Source organism: Cannabis sativa, chromosome 6 (genome assembly GCF_029168945.1).
Source record: "Cannabis sativa cultivar Pink pepper isolate KNU-18-1 chromosome 6, ASM2916894v1, whole genome shotgun sequence".
In the NCBI taxonomy this organism is placed as follows: Eukaryota; Viridiplantae; Streptophyta; class Magnoliopsida; order Rosales; family Cannabaceae; genus Cannabis; species Cannabis sativa.
Window position 1 is genome coordinate 27973255 of NC_083606.1, and position 8400 is coordinate 27981654.

The window sequence follows — 8400 nt, forward strand, 5'->3', positions numbered from 1 at the left end:
TGACTCAGCTTCCGATCCTTCAGTGTCTTCTCCTAGGTCTTCTTCTGGGTGTTCTTCAAAGTTTATTTCCATTTCTACATCTGTTAGAATTGGTGCTGGCATGTTCTCGGATTCAGAGTCTGACTCATCAATTTCTACTTCAAAATGATAGTCAGGTATGTCATCCTCTAGTTCATCGATGTGGGCTGCTGTGGGTAGATCTGAGTTCTTGCTCTTCGGTATTGGGGGGTAATCTGGCTCATTGGGACCTTCTGGCATTTCCTCATCTTTGGATTCTTCATCTGAGGGAATCTCTAGTATTTCTACTATTTTTTCTGCTTCTATTTGAGGTGGGCTTTTTAGTTCAAGTTCCAACATTTCTGCTGTCACTTCAAAATAGTCTGGCATTTCTGATTCTTCCAAATCTCGTTCAGTTGTTACGTTCACAGATTCTGTTATGTCCTCCACACTGTCGTCACTTAGCTTATATCGTATGTTCTTGACGCGTTCTTCTTCCATGCCGTTTGTTTCCACAATATAAGTCTTTTCGAAAACGAAGTTGTGGAAGTCAAGCGTCAGCTCACATATGAATGCTGCATATCTAATTGCGTCGCCAAGATTTGAGACACGGTGCCAGACTTCATCGATATAGTAAAGAAGTTCGGGGACATGTGACAAAGCAGCCCTTAGCACTAGAAACTTTTCTCGTGATTTGATTAAGGCTCCCCTCACCTCTACTACTCTTTTAATTTCTTCATTAATTGCGATGACCTCTCGCAGAGCTCTAAGAATCTTATCCTCTTCGTGGCGGATATTTTTGATCTTAAGTGACAGAATGTTTTTTATTTCTGCAAGTACTGTATCGTTTGACGCCTTAATTCTAAGAGACATATCTCCTATATCTGCAAAAAATTTCTTTAACTATTCAGTAAGACTTAATATAAGTAGATATATATTTATATAAATCTTTATAAATAAAATAAAACCTCTTTATTTATTTATAAATTCCAAAAGATAACAAGCCAAAGGAGTTACACTAAAACTCCTAACTAAAGTGGAGCCATACTAACACTCCTTATTACATAAAAAAAAATAAAAAATAAACACATAGAATAAAATGCAACTTGACTTTTCTACTCTTCTATGTCTGACCCTTCCTCTAACATATCTTCTGACAAATCTACATAGTCGAGTTCTAAGTACACCAAGTTTGATGAAATTGGTAATTTTTGTAGGAATTCAGACCTAACAGCATTATTGGGTCGATGATATATTTCTTCTTTAGAGCCATCAGGGTGATAAATGGTGTCGGTAATTTGATATTGATCCACTAAGTTGATCATGAGTAGGTCATATCTTTCGGCCTCATCTACCCCGACATACCCTAGATGTTCCCAATTTGCTCTTAGACTATGTTGGACTTGTGGCATGTTGAGAGCGTGCATCAAGGCTATGTACTTCTCATGTGACTTCAATAAACAATTCCAACGATCTATTATCTTATCCATACCCTCATGTATTTTGTTAATTCTATCAAAGACCATGTTTTCTTCCAGCATGGGTGGGGTCTTGGGGACTCTCTTTAAGGCCTTAATATGCCTAACAATGTGCTCTACTTGCTCTGGTCTCATGATGTTGGTGCTTAATTGGTTCTAGGGTTCTGAAAATAAAAAGAACTTCTGAAATTACTAAAATGCACATAAAATACAATCATGCAAAAATAATACTTACTTGGTAGCCAGTGGAACCTTTTTAGCTGATATGTGTAACTCGTGAGAACGTTCGGGACCAATATAACTGTGGCTCTGATACCAAACTGTAACGCCCGTACTTTTCATAAATTACTAATTTAGTTACAAGCGTTAAAATGCGGAAAATCTATAATGTCTCTTTTATTTATAAACATAAAATATTTCATATTTGAGCTCATTTTGGACTTAAAAGATATAATAATTAATAAATAAAAATAACTGCGACATTAATTTAATAACACTAAATAAAATAAATGGAGCGTGCCCTAGACCACCCTCAGTTATATGGTCCTCAGCGAGTACACACACAAGACTCCAAGGTCTCACTTGCCACCAGCTCTCTAAGTTTTAGAACCTTAATCTGCACATGGTAAGTTTGATAAGGGTGAGCTACTAAACTCAGTAAGGAAATGCTTGTCACGTAGTCAAATAAAATAAAAGAAAAACATATAACTAAAACTTAGATGCACATATTTAGACACATAGCATTACATATAAGCTTAATCTTATCACTATTAACTATTCACTAGTTTCTAAGCTAAATCACATAATAATGGTTATGCCGGAGTTCGACTTTGGCAAATAAACTCGCACTATTAGACTAAATGGCGGAGGGCTGGGTTCAGTAAAATCGTACCCACTACTAGATGGCCCCCTATCTACCATATAGACCCAACAGTCAAGTATTTAACCATTATCTTCTCAGTCAAACCATGTCACATAATGTATAATAAATCTAATTTAAATAATGTTTAACTACTATACATTATTTAAATAGCATATCATAAATCCTATCATAATTAAGTCATAATCATATCAGAACCATATCATAACTACATAATAATCATACCATAATCATATCATTGTTTAAATAATGTGAATCCATTGTACCGTCCATTATCCAAACAACATAACTAGTTTAAATAATGTGAATCTTATAAACACACTATTTACATACATACTTAAATAACATGAATCTTATAAACATATTATTTAAATATATATCTTTAGCAATGGCCATGCTCTAATACTGTAAACATACATAAATAACATGAATCTTATAAACATATTATTTAAATATATATCTTACAGTACATTAAATAACAAACAATAAAGAGTCAGGCAGAAGACCTTAGTTAACTTCTCTTTTACTATTCCCACTCTTCCTATGAATGTTATTACATACAGAAAACTTATGTTTTTCTACTTAATTTTCTTACCTCGAATGTGGAGTCCTAGCCTTGATTGCAATGATGGTGATCCTTGGAAACAATGATTATCCTAAGTTTCATACTTATGAATTAGAATATATTATAGTGATATATATATATACACACATATATATACATATATAAAACTTAACCTTGAATAATAGTATAATTATAGTTGACCATACCGTAACTTTTAAGGGGAATCCTATTCTTCACTATGAAGAACTCTTTGAGCCCAAACCTACTGTTAAAGCTTTCCAAAACTTGAGGAGGAATAAATGAGAAAACAATTATGGTCTTGAGAATATTATGGCGGTGTAAGGGTGATGGTGATGGTGATGTTGAGATGATAAAAATGTTGAGAGGATATTTGTGGCGTGGTGTAGTGTAGTATCTTTCACTCTTGAGGAACCAAGTGAATAAATAGAAGAAGGTAACTACAACTTTGTAGTATATAAAGGACGAGAGATACAATGTTGAGAGTTTTTAGCTTCTAGTGAGTTGAGAGTGACTATGATAGAGCTTATTTGTGTGGTGATATTTTGTGTGTCTCAACCAAGATATTATGGTGATGGGTGCTATTTGAGAGGTGAAAATGAAAGAAATTAAACACTTTATGATAGCCTGACTTTGCAGGGTTTAAAATAAAGAGCTTAGTAAGGACGAGATAAAGGGAGTAAAGTGGGAGCTTGAATTCTTTAGGCTTTTTAAAATGAGTGAATAAATCTGAGACTAAGGTTCTATTTATATTGTTGAGATCTAACTACATTCCTAGCTAAATTAACTAAGCTAATAACCCTACACTAGCCAAGATTAATATTTGAATTTTTAATAACCCGCCAAAATCTGCACCCTTTACTCCATTCCACTCCCCAAATACTATACGACCACTACTACTACTACTATTGCAATTACAACCCAATAATAATGTAATGGTGCCACCTAATCCTATTTATACCATTATTATAAATACTATAACATTAAATCTCTAATATATGCTTATATTCAATCTTTGAGCTAAATAATTGTTAATACTAAAATCTCTTTTATTTTAGAAAAATAACACAAGCCTATACTTACTCATAAAAAAAAAATTTCTAACAACTTATTCTATGAAATTACTATTTCCACATCGAGAATTCTAGACTAACATAAGAACTACATATATATTTTGGTTATTACATATCTTTTTAAAGTTAATATTTGAAAAGATATTAACCAAAAAATATCTAAAATATTCCATTGTAAGTTAATATTTGAAAAGATATTAACTTAAAAATATCTTAAGAATCTTTAATAACTAATGCCTAGGATTCCTCAACTTGATTTAAAATTTAAATCAAATATTCAAATCTAAGTTAGTTAAGAAAAATCAGTTGATACAACTAATTTATAACTTAAATAGGAATATTTAATTAAATATGCTCCAGAAAGAATCTTAGTTAGTTAAAATTCTATATTTAATTAAATACAAGAAAAATATAAATAGTTTGTCTAGAAATAATATCTAAACTAAAAGTGTTTTTCTTAAAATTAACTTTAAAATATTAAAATGAAAATAAATTTCATATATTTTAAAAGTTAATTATGTTGCTAATTCAATTTTATTAGGTCAAACTAATATAATTAACCTAGTACAGTTATTCAAATCAGGCAAATGGGCCTTCACAATTGGGGTAGTTCATGTGAGGGGGTGCTGGGTTCAGTATGTCGTACCCACTTCTATGGCTCCCAACTCTCACACAAGGCCCAAAAGAGAGGAATTTAACCTTAAAATGAATAACTGTTATTAATTGAATAGGTCCAATAACTAAATGGACCTAAATAAAATCTATCATGGTGTGACATTTTATTTAGCAACAACCTATATGCATCTATATAGTAAAATAAACACATAGGTTCACACAGGCACACTTTGGATGGATCCTATCATGTTGCTAGGTCATACACAGATGAAAGAAGATTGTAAAATTTACCTGTTACAAATTATTAACTTGACCAAGGGAGCCATCAGATCATTAGATCTGGCAAAAAGTAACCATGGCTATTTGCAATCAAGTAATAATAGGTTTTTAAAAACTTACATACAAGCTAAAACCACATACTCCTGCAACAAGGTTAGCTGGATAGTTGGAAGTAGGATTTATTTAATTTTAAATAAATAATTTCAAAAAATAAATAATTAAAAAATTAAAAAAAAAAATAATTTTCGAAAAAATAAAATTTAAAAAAACAATATTTATTTCGGAAATAAAAAAAAATTAAATTTAAATTTCGAAATTAAAAAAAAATTTAAAAATTAAACCTACTTTTTGAAAAATTAGGTTTCAACCAACCTAAATATCATTTCAAAAAATTTGCTAACTACTTTTAAAAATTAAATGTTATTTTAAAAATAAAAATTAAATAAAAATTAGAAAAGATAAATGAAATATCTTTTTAGATTTTAAATTTAATTCAAATAAATAAAATAACAAAATTTAAAAGTTAGCAAAATATCTTACATCTATTTAAAATTACATGATTATAAATATCTTATTTTAAATTTAAATAAGGTCAAAATATCTAAAATGATTTAATTTAAAAAATCTTAAAAGATAAGATATAATTAAAAATATCTTAAAAGATAAGATATTTTAAAATATCTTAAAAGATTTTATAAATATCTTATAAAATCTGACCTTAAATTTAAAAAAAAAAAAGATATAATCAAATTTAAAAATAAGATAGATATTTAAGCAAGAAGATAAATACTAATTCTATTCGAATTCAAATTACACTAATATCTTGAATTAAAATTAAAAAAAAATTAATTCAAAATGATAATTAGAATTGAATTAGGAATAGTAATAGTATATATACAAAACCATACAAAAAATCGGAAGTTAATTCCATGAAAAAGTATGAAAAATCGAAGAAAAAAGAAAAAATTCGAAACTGTACGGACAGTTCTGCGATCGTTATGAAAATATCAAGACAAATTTCCGATTTTGTTAAATCTTCAAAAAATCATAACTAATTCAAATAAAATCCAAATTAAGTTCTGTAAAAGGCTAACTTGCTTAATTTTTTCCATACTATCCAATAAAAATAATTCCAGAAACAAAATCGCAATTATTTTTTACGAAAATTTACAAACATCAATCAATCATCAAATAACACTCAATACAACATGATACCATCCAAAAACATACAAACAATCGTTTTAAAGTCCAAATTTCTTGCAAGTAAATCAATTACCATGGCTCTGAGGCCAGTTGTTGGAAATTATTTTACCAGGATCTTAGATCTACTCACAAGTATGTTGTTTAAACACCCTAAATATGAACTTTCTAAAACGATAAATTAAACACATATAAAGTTAAGAAAACCTTACATTGATGCAGCGGAATTAATGTCTCCTTCCACTCAGATCTCTAACCCTTGATTCTTTTCTGTAGCAGAGTATAATCAAGATCTGAGCCCGAATGTCCTTCTTCTTCAAGTTTTGATCCTTCACAGTCTTCCAATCTATGATTGAGTTACTGCTTGCTGTGTGTGGGCACTTACTCTTTCACTAGGGTCACGAAAAAGATGAAGGGAAAAGAGAGAGAGGTATTTCGGCCAAGGTAGAGAGTGAGGAAGACTCAGTTTTCTGAAGAGAGAAATTTCTGTCAGAAAAGGTTATTAAAAACTTGTTATTTGACTGAGCCATCACTTTCTATTTATAGGCAACTACTAGGTTTATGTTAGAATTTATTTGGCATTAAAATAATGAAAATATTAATTTGAAAAATCTATTTAAGTGGCCGGCCATATGGTGTTATTGGGCCTCACTTAATTTTGCAATTTTATCAAATTTTATCTCTATTTTCTCAAAAACGCCAATTTTCCAATTCTAACCTTTTAAATGCCAAAACTAATTATTTAATAACTAAAATAGATTATTAAATAATATTGTCATTTAATTTAATTATTAATTAGACATATAAAGTCCATTAATAAATAAATAAACCTAGAAAACTCTTTTCCTTACAATTTCACCCCTGAATAGTGAAAATTCATAAAATTAGACATAGTCTAACTTTAGAATTATAATTGATCAATCACGAATCAATTAATGAATCTTACAAGCAGAATGTTCTCAACTAGAATGGGGACCATGGATCTATATGCTGAGCTTCCAATAAGTGAACCAAATTTACCAAGTAAATTCCTACTTATTAATTCTTCGTTGAATCCACTCTTAGAACTTAGAATTGCACTCTCAGACTTATATAGAGCATATTGTATGTTTCACGATACCAATATACTATCTCATTTAACCATTGTTATAATCTTATTGTGATTTAAAGATCCTCTATATAGATGATTTACATCGAGATGGGATTTCTTTACCGTTCTCACCCCTCAATGTATTTTGCCCCTTAAAACACTTAGCTACCTGTAAATGGTGTTTAGTGATCTAATAATTAGTCAGTGAAACAAGAGCTCATCCATTTACTTCTATTTGCTAAGCTCGAAGGGAATCATCACTTAACTTCTATACACCAGTAGAAGCTATAGATTCCATATTTATGTTCAGCACTCCCACTCAATCATACTATCATGTTCCCAAAATATACGTATCACCCTGACCCAAAAGTAGGCTTAACTAATAAATCAAAGAACATGAATAGCACTCCTGATTTGAGCCCAAGCATATCAGGATTTAGATTCTTTTAATCTTAAGATCAACTACTGATATTGACTTGGAAAGATATGTATAACGGTAAGTTTGTAATATCTTAACTTAGTTGCAATATCGGTCCAGTCCAATGTATACTCCATACATTCGAAACTAGTATACTTTACTAATGTCCTGGAAAGAACATAACACTTACTCCAAGTGTAAGTACACATCATCGCTGATTATCACATTAGTGTAAATCCAATAACACTGATGAAACAGGGACCAAAACTTTTGATTCATATGATCACAATCACATTCCACTGTGTTGACGATACTGTAATTGTGAATAAACATATGATCTGGATTTAACTGATTTTGTGTGTATGAATGTAATAAACATATTAAACATATTAAACCATCAGCATGTAAAATTCATGCAAACATCAATCACTTCAAATTTCTTATATTGATAACTAATCAGATTGTAAAGAGTTTTATTTAGGGCATAAAACCCAACACTTCTCCCCCATCCGGGTGCTTCCTTTGGAGGATCTTTTGCTCCTCGAGCCCTGGGAAAGGCCTGCCAGGCTAGCGGTTAAAGCGGAGTGCGAGGGAGCTTGTCCATTTATCCCCGAGGGATTTCCAAAATGAGATGATGCGGGTGCCAAGGGTTGGCCCTGACTATATCCGGGGGTGGCAGAGAACTGTATGCCGCTTATTGGTGGACCGTGGTCGGGACTGTACCCGAGGCCGGTGTTCCGGGCATGTACCCTGCTATCCTGGTGGGATAGTATCCTCCATAGGCCAC

The 8400-nt window shown here is 31.1% G+C and overlaps 1 long non-coding RNA gene across 1 annotated transcript; it reads right to left on the reverse strand.

The window, feature by feature from the left end:
- Positions 1-584: 584 nt before the first annotated feature.
- On the reverse strand, positions 585-3786 carry LOC133038828 (uncharacterized). The gene is made up of 3 exons (XR_009688338.1): positions 3127-3786; positions 2951-3011; positions 585-881 (listed from the first exon to the last, which is right to left on the reverse strand). It is a non-coding gene; the product is annotated as an uncharacterized LOC133038828 (long non-coding RNA).
- Positions 3787-8400: the final 4614 nt, after the last annotated feature.